This window comes from Cupressus sempervirens, chromosome 1 (assembly GCF_028749045.1).
Source record: "Cupressus sempervirens isolate cs-2001-9-10 chromosome 1, ASM2874904v1, whole genome shotgun sequence".
NCBI classification, from domain to species: domain Eukaryota; kingdom Viridiplantae; phylum Streptophyta; class Pinopsida; order Cupressales; family Cupressaceae; genus Cupressus; species Cupressus sempervirens.
In genome coordinates, this window is record NC_143118.1 from 597653197 (window position 1) to 597668627 (window position 15431).

Here is a 15431-nt window from a genome sequence, read left to right on the forward strand (position 1 = left end):
ATGTCTGAGCATCTCATTGAGGCAGATTAAAAATATATATCATCACTTGCCTCACTAGGGTATGAAAAGATAAATATATTCTATTGAAATGGTGCTTCACCATAAACATGATTTTGCAGAGGAATATTAACGGTGATAATAAATATTTTCAAAATCACATAGTAATGACATCTGTTACCTGAGATTCATACTTTTAAGTCGAAGTTAACAATACATTCTTCTTACAGTTTTGGAATCATTTAAGAATAGACTGAAGAAAGAAGGGCAAATGTGAACAGAAATGCATATAATTTAGAAATTTAAGGCAGCACTAGATTTCTTTGTGAGTAAAACTTGTTAATTCCATAACTTTCAATCATGCTGATCTGATTACAGATTGTACTGATCTGATCTTGCATTAAATTGGTCTGAAGTCATTGTCTTATCCTCTTAATAGATATCGGCGCCTATCTTCAAGTACTAGTTTAAGGACTAACTAATCACCTTGGTTAGTTTAGGTACTAAACTAATTATTGAATGGAAAGTCGCCGATTTTGAGAGATGAGTCAAAGCAGACTTTGGAATTTTGAGAGATGAGTCAAAGCAGACTTTGGAAGGGACATGTCCTTTGTAAGGACATGTCCCTTGATCTCTATATTTAATAAGGGTGTGGTTAAAGTTTAAGGACACACAAGAAACAACAAGTCTGCTCCTTGATCAATACTGCCCTAATATGACTTGCAGAAGTTAAAAGCATTTCCAGAATTATATTCCTCCATTCATTCAAGACTGTATATTGAAGATTATCTACAGCAAGCATAAAGAAGGTACAATATAAGTCTGATTCATAACAGAATTTTGCAAAAACTTTACATGGTATCAAAGCTCTGGTAGTCGAACCTAGGCTTTGCAAGTCAAATAATCAGACTTGATATATATCTAGCATCATTCTCCTATCTTCAATGGCATACACAATCAGACCCGAGAACAAGTTTGATGGGAAAGAACACTTTGATGCTTGGAAATTCAGAATCATGATGATTCTTGAAGAAAATGATGTAAAACAATTTGTTGATTCAACATCCAAACAACCTACTATTGAACCTCATAAAACTATCTGGAGTAAAGGAAAAAGGAAATCCATACAGATCATATTAGATGGAGTGAAAAATGAAATAGTACCCATGCTAACAAAAGATCAAACAACATTTGATATGATGAATGCATTATTAAATACATATTAAGTTAACAATGCAACTAGAGTTCTCGCACTAAAAAGGCCACTAAATCATATACAAATAAAGAAGGGAGAATCGACGAATTCTTACTTCCTAAGGGTTGTCATTCTATGAGATGAACTTGCAAGTATAGGAACCATCATTAATGACACGGAACTAATATTGATGGCTATAGATGGATTACCAGATTCATGGGAAACATTCGCACAAGGAGCAAGTGTTACAGACAATCTTCCTGACTTCAATAGACTTAAGGGAGATTATCTTCAAAAAGAATCTAGAAAACTTAAGAAAGGGGGAAAGTTGAAAACTGAAAATGAAGAACTTCATGTTCTTAACACAAATTCCTATAAAGGCAAGAAGAAGCACTTCAAGAAGAAAAAGGGTAATCAAAATAATGACAAACCTAAGAAAGATCTATCCAAAATAAAATACTTTAGATGCGAAAAGTTTGGACACTACAGATCTAATTGCCCTAAGAATTCTAAACAGCAAGTGAACTATACAAATATTACTAGGGAAGAAGATAACTATGATCCTGAGAATCGTGTATTGTATTCAACACTATCAAATGAAGTCTCAAGTACGGCATGGGTGATTGATAGTGGATCGTCTCAACACATTACAGGATACAAAGAAGCACTAGAATCCATATTAGAAAAGGTTAATGGCGAAGTCACCATCGGTGATAATTCAACACATTCTGTCAAAGGAATTGGAAATTGCACCTTGAAACTAAAGTCGGGTAATTCTCTTCTTCTCAAAGGAGTACTCTACGTACTAGGAATAAAAAGATATCTAATTTCAGTTACAACACTTGAAGATGATGGACATAATGTTGCATTCATGGACAGTAAAGTAATGACCTAGGCTAAGAACTTCTCATTAAAGAAAGCAAAATTGATTGGTCAAAGAAAAGGGTACTTGTATGAATTAAATTCAGAACCTAGTCGACCTATTCAAACCTTAATTCATGAAGCTGCTAATATAAACGAAATATGGCACAGAAGTTTAGGACATCTAAATTTCAAAACCTTATCAACTATAGAGAAGATGGTTACTGATTTACCTAAACTAAATAAAGATCACTCAAGCATATGCAAAGAATGCGCTCTAGGTAAAAACACCAAAAGTCCATTTCATGATAGCACTAGAAAAACTAACAACGTTTTGGAATTAATCCACTCGGATTTATGTGGAGCTATGTTTGTTCCTTCTCTTGGAGGATTCTAGTACTATATACTTTTTATAGATGACTTCTCTAGGAAAACTTGAATTTACTTCTTAAAATGTAAGGAATCAGAAGAAATCCTCAAGAGATTTAAAGAATTTAAAACCTTAACTGAAAACCTATCAAGACATAAAATTAAAACTCTTAAGACTGATAATGAAGGGGAATATACCTCTGATTTGCTTAAAGAGTTTTTAAAAGAAACGAGAATTAAGAGGGAGTATATCATTCCTTATAATCCACAACAAAATCGAGTGGCAGAAAGGAAGAATAGGACAATTATAAAAGTTGCAAGAGCTATGATATTTGATCAAAATCTAGAATATTATCTTTGAGCAGAAGCCTCTTGTACTGCTGTCTATATTCAAAATAGAAGTCCTCACTCCCACCTTAGAGATAAAACTCCTAAAGAAGTCTTTAGTAAGGTTAAACCTAATGTAAGTCATCTTAGGATTTTTGGGTGCTCAGTATATATACACGTTCCAAAAGAAAAGAGAACTAAGTTAAAACCCTCAGGGAGGAAAGGTATTTTTGTATGATACAGTGAAACATCTAAAGCATATAGGATTTTCACACCTGATCAAAAAAATATTGAACTTAGTAGGGATGTAAATTTTGAAGAAGATTTAGCATTCAAAAGGGCCCTAAGTTCTGAAGAACCCTCTCCCTTACCTAGATTTGAAGGAAACATTGAATCTGAGTCTCAGAGGGAGAACATTGAAGAAATTGAAGATGAAATTTAAAATCTCAATCTTGAAGAAACTCAAAATTCTAAGAAAAGACCACTTTGGGCCATTAAGACTGACGCAGGCAAAGAGTGAAAAATTAGGGCCAAAGGCTCACCCAGCTATCCAAACCACCCTGCAAGAGTTAACACAATGGAAGCGAACACAAAGAATAGCAACCACAGGAGGAAGTAGAGTGAAATACTTTTATTGATTCATCAAAATATCTTCAATTACAAATACATTCACATTCAAAGATCCAACTGCAAATTCGTACTTTCAGTTCTGCTCTGTAATCTTCTTCTCAAAAACTTACCTAACTCTAAGCCTAAACACTATATATACTTGCCAAAATGGCTTACAGATTATTCTAGAACATTACATAAGAGGAAAGACGACCCAACAACGGTCTGGACGCATCCCAAGAAAATATCTTAACATAAATGTCGCAAACAAAATAAATCCTGCAAGTCGGCTCGCAGAAATCACATCCAAATGCTAACACTCGGCCTACATTGGGTAACTTGGCAAATGAAGAGCCGTTTGGCATACACTGGGTAACTTGGTTAATGAAGAGTCACTTGGCATACACTAGGTAACTCGGTTAATGAAGAGTCACTTGGCGAACACTGGGTAACTAGGTTAATGAAGAGTCACTTGGCATACACTGGGTAACTCGATTAATAAAGAGTCACTTGGCGTACACTGGGTAACTTGGTTAATGAAGAGTCACTTGGCGAACACTGGGTAACTAGGTTAATGAAGAGTCACTGGCATGCACTGGGTAACTCGATTAATGAAGAGTCATTTGGCATACACTGGGTAACTTGGTTAATGAAGAGTCACTAGACAAACATTGGGTAACTAGGTTAATGAAGAGTCACTCGGCATACATTGGGTAACTTGGTTAATGAAGAGTCACTTGGTGAACACTGGGTAACTAGGTTAATGAAAAGTCACTTGGCATACACTAGATAACTCGGTTAATGAAGAGTCACTTGGCGTACACTAGGTAACTTGGTTAATGAAGAATCACTTGGCGAACACTGGGTAACTAGGTTAATGAAGAGTCACTTGGCATACACTGGGTAACTCGGTACCAACATGCAAAATGAACAAAATGAGTAGGATAACAAGGCAACCCAAGTTGCTCCTACATCAAAGACAGTAGAGGAAGCACAAGAGTTTGTTGCACCATCCGAAATAGTCAGAGAAAGCAAAAGACCCAAAAGATTTTCTAGTTATGCAACAAACATGAATGATTTGTCTAAATCAAAACCAACCAATGTTTCAAATGCTATTAAACATACAGCTTGGAAGGGTGTTACGACAGAAAAATACCAATCCATTATGAAGAATGATGATTGGGAAATTGTTCCAAGACCTAAAGGAAAATCTGTTGTTTCTTCCAAGTGGATATTTAAAATAAAGCATGTTGCTGACAGTAGCATTGAAAAATATAAGCCAAATTTGTAGCCAGGGGATTCTCTCAGAAAGAAGGGATTGATTATGAAGAAACATTTGCCCCTATTGCCAGATACACCTCTATAAGAGCAATCCTAGCTATTCCAGCATCGAAGAGATGGAAAGTACATCAGATGGATGTAAAAACAACATTTCTCAATGGAAAGATTACAGAAGAGGTATATTTGGAGCAACCTAAAGGATTTGAAACTCATGATCCTAAACTTTTTGTTTGCAGGCTCAAGAAACCTTTCTATGGGCTTAAATAGGTTCCAAGGGCTTGGCATGAAATAATTGATAAGAATCTCACCGACTTAGGATTCTTCAAAAATGAAGCTGATCCAAATCTATATTATAAAAGGGATAAAGATGATATGGTAATTTTGATACTGTATGTTGATAATTTACTAATAACAGGTGATGATCATCTCATAGATCAATGCAAGAAAGATCTAATCAGAGAATTCAAGATGAAAGATTTGGGACTCCTTCATTACTTCCTAAGACTGGAAGTACGACAAAATTTTGAGATCATTATACTTAATCAAGAGAAGTATACATTAGATATCTTGAAGAGATTTGGAATGTGGAATTGCAAGTCTATGTCTTCTCCAATGGAGACTAATCTACATAAACTTAAAGAAGCAGCAGCAAAATCACCTTCCATAGATTCTACTCTCTACAGACAGATGATTGGGTCCGTTATGTACTTGGTAAATATAAGACCTGATATTTGCTATGTTGTTAATGCCTCAAGTCAGTTTATGTGTGAGCAAAAGGACATTCACCTAGTTGCAATCAAACACATTATGAGATACTTACAAGGCACTCTTAACCTTGGGCTCAAATATGAGAAAGTTGATTTAAATTTATATGGATTCACAGACTCGGATTGGAGTGGAAGTTTTAAGGATAGAAAAAAGTACTTCAGGATGTTGTTTCAGTTTAGGATCAGCAATGATATCATGGATATGCAGAAAGCAGTCTTCAGTAATACAAAGTTCCACAGAAGCCGAATACATTGTAGCAACAATGGCCTCTCGGAAAGCAGTTTGGCTTAGAAAGTTACTTGTGGGATTATTTGGTCAAGCCATGAATCTTACAATTATTCATTGTGATAATCAGAGTTCCATCAAGCTTTCTGTGAATCCAGTTTTCCATGACAGGTCCAAGCATATAGAAATTCCTTACCATTATGTAAGAGATATGGTAGACAGGAATACTATAAAATTAGAATACATTTGCACTGCAAATCAAACAGCAGATATTCTCACCAAACCTCTCTCTTGAGTGAAGATAGATCACTTCAGGAAAAGACTTGGTATGGTTGAATTGTAATTCATTTGTATTCTTTAAATTATTAATAAAATAATTTTATTGTCAAGCTACTGATTGTTATGGGCTCCACCATTTGTATTCATTATTTTAGAGGTGACGATCTCTAAGATAATGAACAATTGTATGAACTACATTATGAAAGACAACAATCTCTTAGATAATGTGCTAAACAATAGAGTTCTACTGTAAGATCTAGATGAGTTTAAGATCACATTGTGACGTAGACATTGCTATGTCTATAAGTCACAATTTGGATAAAGGAAGAATTTTATTATTCTCCGGAGGTTATCTTGTGTTCTGGTAGATCTTAACTCAGAATCATGTTGTGATATAGGAATACCAGTACCTATGAGTCACAACTTGGATAAATGAAGAATTTAATTGTTCTCCGGATTTATCATGTATATTGTGTTCTTTGCAATACTGTTATCACTAGTATTAGTGATATGTCATATCACAGATTTAGTAATATGACATTGTATCATGTGTTCAATGATACCACATGCTAAGAAGATTCAGATAGATATAGAGTATCAATCATTACTTGTTCATCTTAACTGATGTTGCTAGATATGATTTCTCTTAGTAAGATTATCAAGTTAAGAGGGAGTGTTAATTTCGTAATTTTCAATCATGCTGATCTAATTTACAGATCGTACTGATCTGATCTTGCATTAAATTGGTCTGAAGCCATTGTCTTATCCTCTTAATAGATATCAGCGCCTATCTTGAAGTACTAGTTTAAGGACTAACTAATCACCTTGGTTAGTTTAGGTACTAAACTAATAATTGCATGGAAAGTCGTTGATTTTGAGAGATGAGTCAAAGCAAACTTTGGAAGGGACATGTCCTTTGTAAGGACATGTCCCTTGATCTCTATATTTAATAAGGGTGTGGTTGAAGTTTAAGGACATACAAGAAACAACAAGTCTGCTCCTTAATCAATACTGCCCTAATACGACTTGCAGAAGTTAAAAGCATTTCTAGGATTATATTCCTCCATTCATTCAAGACTGTATATTGAGGATTATCTACAAGAAGCATAAAGAAGGTACAATCTAAGTCTGATTCATAACAAAATTTTGCAGAAACTTTAGAAAACTACCTTACAAAGACACCACACTAGTTGATTGTGTCAGCTTGCAAGCTTAATCCTTCATTCATAGAACCATGCCTAGATATTGTGCCAAAATATACATATTTGTATATCTAAATGAACCTTGGTAGGGTTTTAAATCTTAATTTCATTCATTAAGTCATGTTAGAATTAAAATGAATAACTTATGTAGGTGTATAATATTTCTATTAAAATATCAATTTATTAGGATTGTTTATGATTAAATAAATCTAAGAATGGACTGATGAGGTCTTCGTTATCTCTATATATAAAGTGATCAACTAATTAAACCTGAAACATGATTGATCCACTCTCCAGTAGCCTAATAATAGATAATTATTAAAGCAAAGGACATTCATGATTATTATCTATGTTATCGGTCCATAGGTATCCGTACGAGTAACCAGGTCCTATGCCAAGTGTGCTATGGGTGGGTCCATCCCAAACTGACTCGAGCAAACCTGAGGTTTATTTTGTCCCTTACATTCTGCAGAATTTGGTGGTTTTCTATGTTTTTGCTGTTTCAAACTTATTTTTTAACTTATCTCATACACCTACTAGTTCAAATTATTTGAAATCAAATTGTTGCAACTCTATTACATTTTGATAACATTTGAAATAGTTGAAAAAGATTTTTGGAGGGAATAATTAGAGAAAAGACAAAAAGGACTCAAGAGGAGTACTCGCATTTGTAGGTGATTAAGGAAGAATCTTCTTCTAGATCATGATCATCTTCTAAATCTCACAGAAATCTATTCCGAAGCATTAAGGAAGATGGAAGAAGAAGTGGACATCCTTTCTTGCGAGCTCACGAATACTAAGGACATCCTAGAGGCATTTCTTGAGGCAGAAAAACAAATGTCGGAGCTTGATCAGGAATTAAATTTAGCATGTTCTACCTTAGCTCAACATTCAGATGTGACAATTGAGGAGGTTGACAGTGATGATAGCGAGAGGGTTGATCAGCATTGGCATGTTTCATCCACATTCAGTGGACACATAGTATCGTATGATAAGTCATTGACTGAGGTTGAGGTTATGCATTGTGACTATACAATGAGGAGTGCTCATCACTTTTCGTCTGATCCACATGTGGAGGATTTGATGGGCGCATGTGTGGATTGGCTCAAAGTTTGTATCATCCATTGTGGGATGGAGGTCTACCATCTCTAGAAGATGGGATTAGAGGTAGCAAACTTGGAAGTATCCAAATCAGGTGATTATGGGAGACTATTTATGAGAGCACCAGTCAATTTTCCACTATAGTGATATGTATCCAAAAGGGTTGGTTATTTCTATGTAGTCGAGGTCTCACGTAAATACAAGTTTACAAAGTGGTTATGGTGTAAGTTGCTACCAGTTGAGTTACTTGCAAAGTCAACACATCTACAGGGATCTTGCAAAGGTTGGATGTAGTTGTGAGGTTACAGATTCCTTCAGTGGTTTGTATCTCCTTATGGCCAATGCATATGAGACCAGTTTGTTTTGGGACCTGAGTATTGACAAAGTTAGCAATATAGCTTGGGTGAGTTCTACTAATAGGCTTCAGCACTTCTTGCGTGGTGAAGATGAGGTTAGATTTGAGTAAAAGGAGTCTGATGATCTTCTTGGGCCTATTTTGATTTTTATGGACTCCTCATGTGTCTGATTTGGATGGTACGGTATATATACTTGCTCAGTTGACGGAGGTGTGGCAAGTTAGCTTTTTGAGTTGCTCTCTACTAAGATGTTCACTCTCATGACACATACTGTTTGGTTGCCCCACCATTTCCAGCATGGTGGCTCAGTGATTGTGTCACTGTAACAAGAGCTAGTTTGTGATATCAAGGACAATACTAAAGTCTTCACTTAGGATCCAAGTGGAGCATTCACATGGGTGGTTATGTATCAGGGAGTTGAGAAGAGTGACTTATTGCATTCCTTTCCTGATGGAAATTCGTATATTGTTGAGCTCCCACCACCTCTTCATATTTTTGGTGTATGTAGTTACAGCTGGAGTGAGGTTCTCAGTTGGATTGAGGACTTTCCCGTATATGATAGCAATACATTGCATGTTGACTTAACAGATGATGCACATGGAGTGGTCATTATTTGTTGTTTATTTTAGAACATGGCAAGTAATTGATTAATCTTCTTTATAATAATTCTAATAAGAGTTCTCTATCCCAAATAGATATAACCTAAATATCAATGGATGCTTTCCTTAATAGCTAACTCGATTTGTGTTGGGTGGATATTTTGTAACTGACAGTTTTGGGTAAAAATCCAATCGCAAAATAGGATGACCATCCACAGCATGTGAGACAAAGTCTCTCCTACCTTAAAGGGAAGGTTCCCCCTTCTCACCATTCCTTGGATCAACTCAAGGTAAGCAAGAAGTCGAGAGATTTTGTAAAAAGGGTGTTACCAATATCCATTTTCCTAACTTTCAAGAAAGAATCCACTTACTCATGGAGCGAGTAATGGGCAAGGTGAATCGCTAACTACACTTCTATCAAGAGTTGGAAACAGTGATACCGATAAACCTTCACTAACTCAAAGGCTAGCTGAAAATGTGCCGGTTTAGCTCTAAGTCCGATTGTACTTCTATATGAAAAGCTTTACTATTAGGGCATAAAGACTCCTCAAAGTAACAATACTTGACTATTTTGCGAATTAAGAAAAAAGTATAAGCTACAAACAAAGTTTCTAGCTATATATTTTCACAACCACTCCTAGTCAAAGCTTCAGCTCCGATTGCTTCTTAAATCACTATGCTCTTTTATTGAACACAATAATAACATGAATCAAGAAAATAGGCACAAATTATAGTCAAAGCTTTTAATTTGCTCTATCACAGTTGCTTCCAATCAAAGCTTTGAATCCAATTGCTTCTTTTATTCACTTTTCTCCCAAACTCGTACTACACAATCAAAGTTATGCTTGCACAAATGTGGCAGAGCTTTCTTGCATACAACAAAAGATGATTTTTACAATGAGGGGGCACTCCTTTATACAGGCATAGGATTTGAAAAAAAGGTGGAGGAAAAAGTGGGAGCAACTCAACCAACTTTGACCTAGTCTAACTAGAAGAGAAATTATAGGGTTACATGCAACTACACATGCAACTTGCATTACATCCTTTACATACACATGCAACTCACATTACATGTAATTACACATGTAAGTCGTATTACATGTAATTACACGTTTCCATGTAATACATTCTCTTCAATTACAAACATGAAAGAAGAAGAAGAAAGACAAAAAATAATTGAAACAATCCTAGGGATTGTCCTGAAAGGCCTTGTACTTGATGATGCTATCCCGGATGATCACGGGATTGGGAGTTCCTATATTTTGTGCCACTGCATTCACCTTGATAATCACAGTGTTATGTCTTTTGATAGCTTGACTCTCTTTGTTGAATTGTCCATTGTCATTTGAAAACTTGATGTGATCCCGCTTTTTTTGCTCAAGTTGTCGTGAATTCTCCTTTGTAGATCAGCACAAACTGGAGTCTCGGACACTTTGAAAACCTTTTTGACGATGTTCAAATGTAAACTCGGAATAACTTTCCATTAGCACCTTTTTTTTTAAAAAGTAAAGTGCTTGGCGCATGGGAATGCATGCAAATGGAGATTGCTGATTTTTAAAAAAGTGACTTGAGCTTTCAAGATGTCATTACACAGAAATGGATTACATGTGATGAGGAATGTAAAGTGATATGACATGCGAATGCAGATGGAGGATGCGCTTTACATGTAAGTGCGGGTGATAGGATGAGGCGCAAAGCATGGAAAGATTTGGAAACATGTATTTGCTCATGAAGGCGCGAATGCATATGGTGAGACAAAAATGGAATGAAGTTTGAAGGAAAATGAACTTTATAGACACCTTTGAGGAAAAGTAAGGTCAAGGTACATGGGAAAACATGCACATGACATTTTTGACCTTTTAAACAGTGTATTTTAGTCAAAAATGGGTTTTCAAAATGCAATTGCACATAAAGTTTTTTCATGTAATCATGTTGTGCGAGTGGATGCAAAAAGTGAGATGAGTGAAAATGGAAGCGAAAAATGGGATTATATGCATGTGCGGATAGTAAATGAGATGGAAAACATGTAATTGCATTTGTCGGATGAGATGTGAAGTGTTGTGACATGGAAAGATGGAAATGGAATGTGACAATGCTCCTGCATAAAATGGAAAGTGGAGTGAAGTTAAACGTGCTCAAGTTCTTGGAAAAGAACTTGCAATTTCTCTAAGTGGAGAAAACCAGCAAGCAAGCACAAAGCACAAAACACAAAAGAAAAAACATACCTTTGGAAAGTGACTCAAAACATACCAAGATGCAATACACTTCAACACTCAAATTCGAAATTGGGACTTGGGAAAGAACCAAAAACATGAAAATGAATAAAAACTAAATTTTTAAAGAAAAAATGCACTTTCCATAGCAAAGATTTTAAAAAGTGGCAACCATCAAGTAATTACATGCATAAAATCAGCAAGATAAGCATGAATTAGAAGCAAGAAAGAAAGAGCCCACTTACATGTGCCAAAACTAAAGGGAAAAGATGCTCCAATGTTTGAAACTTTCAATCTCTCACAAATTTGAATGAGAGAAGGCAGAAAACAAGGAGAAGTTGGTAGAAGATACCAAAACGTGCCCTAAAAACACTTCAAGATCCAACGTTTTGGAATAACACATGCTTGGGACGTTTTTAGCAAAAGAAGTATTTCTCCATGATGCAAGATCAAAACGTTTTGATTATTAAACACCCAAACATGAACCAAAATGTAATGCAATCCGAAAAAGAGGCCAAATCAATTTGCTTGGGAGCTAAAACATGTATTAAAAATGGATTTATTTGTTGATTCTCCAAAAACATGCCCTAGAATGAAGCTTTCAAAAACGTTTATCATCTTATTGAATCCATTTTAAATGCAAGATAAATCATTGCCAACCAAAAATGCTTCCAATAGAAGAAATCTCATGCAAATCCATTGAGAAAATCTCAACTTATGATCAAAATCGGGTTCTTGGAAGGAAAAAACATGTTCTTCTTCAAGAACGAACTTTTTGAGTATCATTGCATATATTAAAACGTATTTTTTTATTAAAAACGGACCTTTTTGGATCACTTACATATTTTAAAATGTGCATCTCATCAAAATCGCACTTTTTGGGTGCCATTACATGTTTTAAAATATGCTCATAGGCAAAATCAGACCTTTTGGGGGAGGAAACATGTTTTAAAATGCATCTCATCAAAATCGCACTTTTTGGGTGCTACTACACATTTTAAGTTACATCTCACTTTTTAGATGCAAAGACATGAAAACTTCACTTTTGATGCAATTACATCAAAAAGGTCCACTTACATGATAACCTTTTGATGTAATGACATCAAAAAGGTCCACTTTTGATAACAAGTTGAACTTTATATGCAAAGACATGTAAAATGTCCACTTTTGATGGATTTTACATGTAATTGCATATAAAATGTCCACTTTTAATAACTGGAAACTATTTATTCAATTTAATTTCATAGAAATGTTACTAAATGGGACATAAACAATATTAATATATCATATTAAAAATACAATACATAAATATCATTTTAAAAGTAACATTTAAATGAGCATTTGATTTAAAAATAAAAAAATTGAATTGAAACTATATAGTTATATAGTCACTTTAAGTGAATAATTAAAAAGTAACTCAACTTAAAATTATAACATAAAGTGCACTATAGTCACTTTAAGTTAAAAATTTGAAGATAAAGCAACTTAAAGACATAACAAAAAGTGAATTTAAGTTATATTTATCAAAAAGTGAAAAGTCAAATTAGAAATATAACATCATATTTTTAATTGTGTTGTTGCACAAAAAAGGTCCACTTTTGAGGCACTAAAATGGGCATATCTCTTGACTGACAACTCCGATTGAACTCTAGGTTAGACTGAATCGAAGGGAAAACCAAAAGCCATGACATGAGCATAACCAAAAAATTAAAAACCAACAAACGCAAACTCAAAAGCAAAACAAAGGACGATGAAGGCCTCAAAAATCAAGCAAAGGCTCGACAGAAAGCAAAACGAAAAAGACTTGACAAAAGCCTTCAGTAAAAGAATTTGATATACAAATTGAAATTGATTGATGAATCAATAATGAACAATTGAATATCAAATTCAACTTAGAGAAACGCGAAACTAACTTAAAAAAGTTTCGTGTTGTTACTAACATTTTGTGGTGACAAAATATAGAACAACGATTTGCATATAGTAACGAGAATCATGACAATTCACACGATTCACGCGATTCGGCGATTCGATTCAAAGCAAACGATTTTTTGTGAATCGGTGGATCGAATCAGAGATAAAAGGTTTATGAAATAAGTTACTCACTAAATTTCAAGGGTTTTTTAATTTGTCGATTCGTGACCGATTCAATTCCAATTCATGGCCGATTTGCAATTCCGATATATGTACCATAGTGAATACATATTTTCTTTTAGACATAATCATCACACCTTATACGGTTGTTGTGATTGTTTATTTTGCTCATAATTTCCTTCAATGGGTTGCATTGATATGTCTTGATTGCTTGGGAAATTATTATTTCCTTCAAGTCTGGGTCGGCTTTGAATCCCATCAATTACAGGACCATAATGATTGGGCATATGTCTGCCAAACTCTATGCCACTATATTGAACAATATCTTATGTAGAGAGCTTGATTGACAACACTATTGGGCTAGGGCCAAGCTGGTTTCCATACTGATTTTTAGACCATGGACCATATTTTGACTCTTTGGACTATCACTTAGGAGGCTCGACACTGCTCTGCAAAAGTCTACTGCTACTTCATTGACTTTAGCAAAGCTTTTGACACTTCTCCTCAGATGGCTGTCTTCCGGCAAATTAGAGACATTGGGATCTCAAAGACTCTTTTGGCAGCTATCATGAAGCTTTATGAGACTGTTGTGGGAAGATTCAGGACTCCACAGGGGTTCTCTGACTCTATTTTTAGCACCACTGGGATAAAGCAGGATGTTCCTCTCTCCCTTACTCTCTTTGGTATCTACATTGACGAGCTCGAGGCTTTCCCGGAACATCTCGCTCCCTCGTGATGGCGGCTACTAACACCAAGTTTTGATTTCCATTTTACTATTTATTAATCATGTGGTTCTTTTGGCTTCTTCTCCAGAGGGGCTCAAATGGCTTCTTGATGATTTGGCTTCCTTTTGTGACTTGTGGGAATTGGTTGTGACCTGGGTAAGACCCAGGTGTTGGTCTTCAACTACTCAAAGACCTTGCGTTTCCATTTCTACTTTTAGGGTGAGGAGGTCAAGATCACATCCTCCTATATTTACTTGGGGGTTAAGTTCTTCGGTCCCCGCCTCGGTATGAGAACCAATATGTAGCCCTAGGTGATTAAGGGTCTTAGCTCCATTGCTATGCTTGGGAGACAAAGCTTTAGACATTACTTTCTAGACACCACAACCAAGATGTCCCTCCTAGACTCCTTCCTCTAGCCCACTGTCCTCTACAACTCTATTGTGTGGGGGCCCTCTCTCCTTGAGTTTGACTGAGCTTCGGTGTTGTTGGTTCTCAAAACCACAGATTGGAAATCCAAGAGCCTGCCACTTCTCCAATAGGACTTCTCAATCAATTCTGGCCAATGAACGGGAATACTTCTCGATTCCCTTGCACTTCAGGCTCCGCTACACCTAGGCGGGTAGACCTTCTCCTCGAACCTGATCACTTGGTTCAGGGCTTTTCTAAAGCGAATATAAGCTTCTGGAGTTCTTCGACTGGCAAGGTCCTCGAACTTGATCAAAATGAAACTGGATACTAAGTGTGAATTGAATGAATTGTATAAGGTTTTAATAATAGATCTGATGCTTGTAGAAGGAATATATAGATTTTCTGACTTCAATAATAGAAAGACCAGTGCCTTTGCTCATCCGGGCAATAGAGTCAACTTCAGTGAATTTTTACGTACAACTTCATAAAGTTCATATGCACTTACACTGCTAACAATTAAATCATCAAGATGCAACAAACAAAATATTACGCAATCTCAAATTTGTCCAAATTGAGTTTTAACTCCTCTAGTGGGGAGACAAACTGGACACAGATATGGAAACAATTTAATATTTCACAATACCTACGATGATCAAATTTAAAATGCTAAATGACCATGTCCACTTATCTAACATTTCAATTGTATACAGAATTCCAGAAAATAATTACAAAGGATGATTCACCTACAATTGAAATCTCCACATCTTTAATAATAAACAAAGAACATTTTATTTTATTATTAAAATAAAATAATAGAATTTTTAT

At 35.4% G+C, this 15431-nt stretch overlaps 1 protein-coding gene across 3 annotated transcripts in view; it reads right to left on the reverse strand.

The window, feature by feature from the left end:
- LOC149578856 (putative uncharacterized protein YDL057W) overlaps positions 1-15431 on the reverse strand; it is a 143535-nt gene that overhangs the window by 82618 nt on the left and 45486 nt on the right. The gene's annotated exons all lie outside the window — the stretch shown is intronic.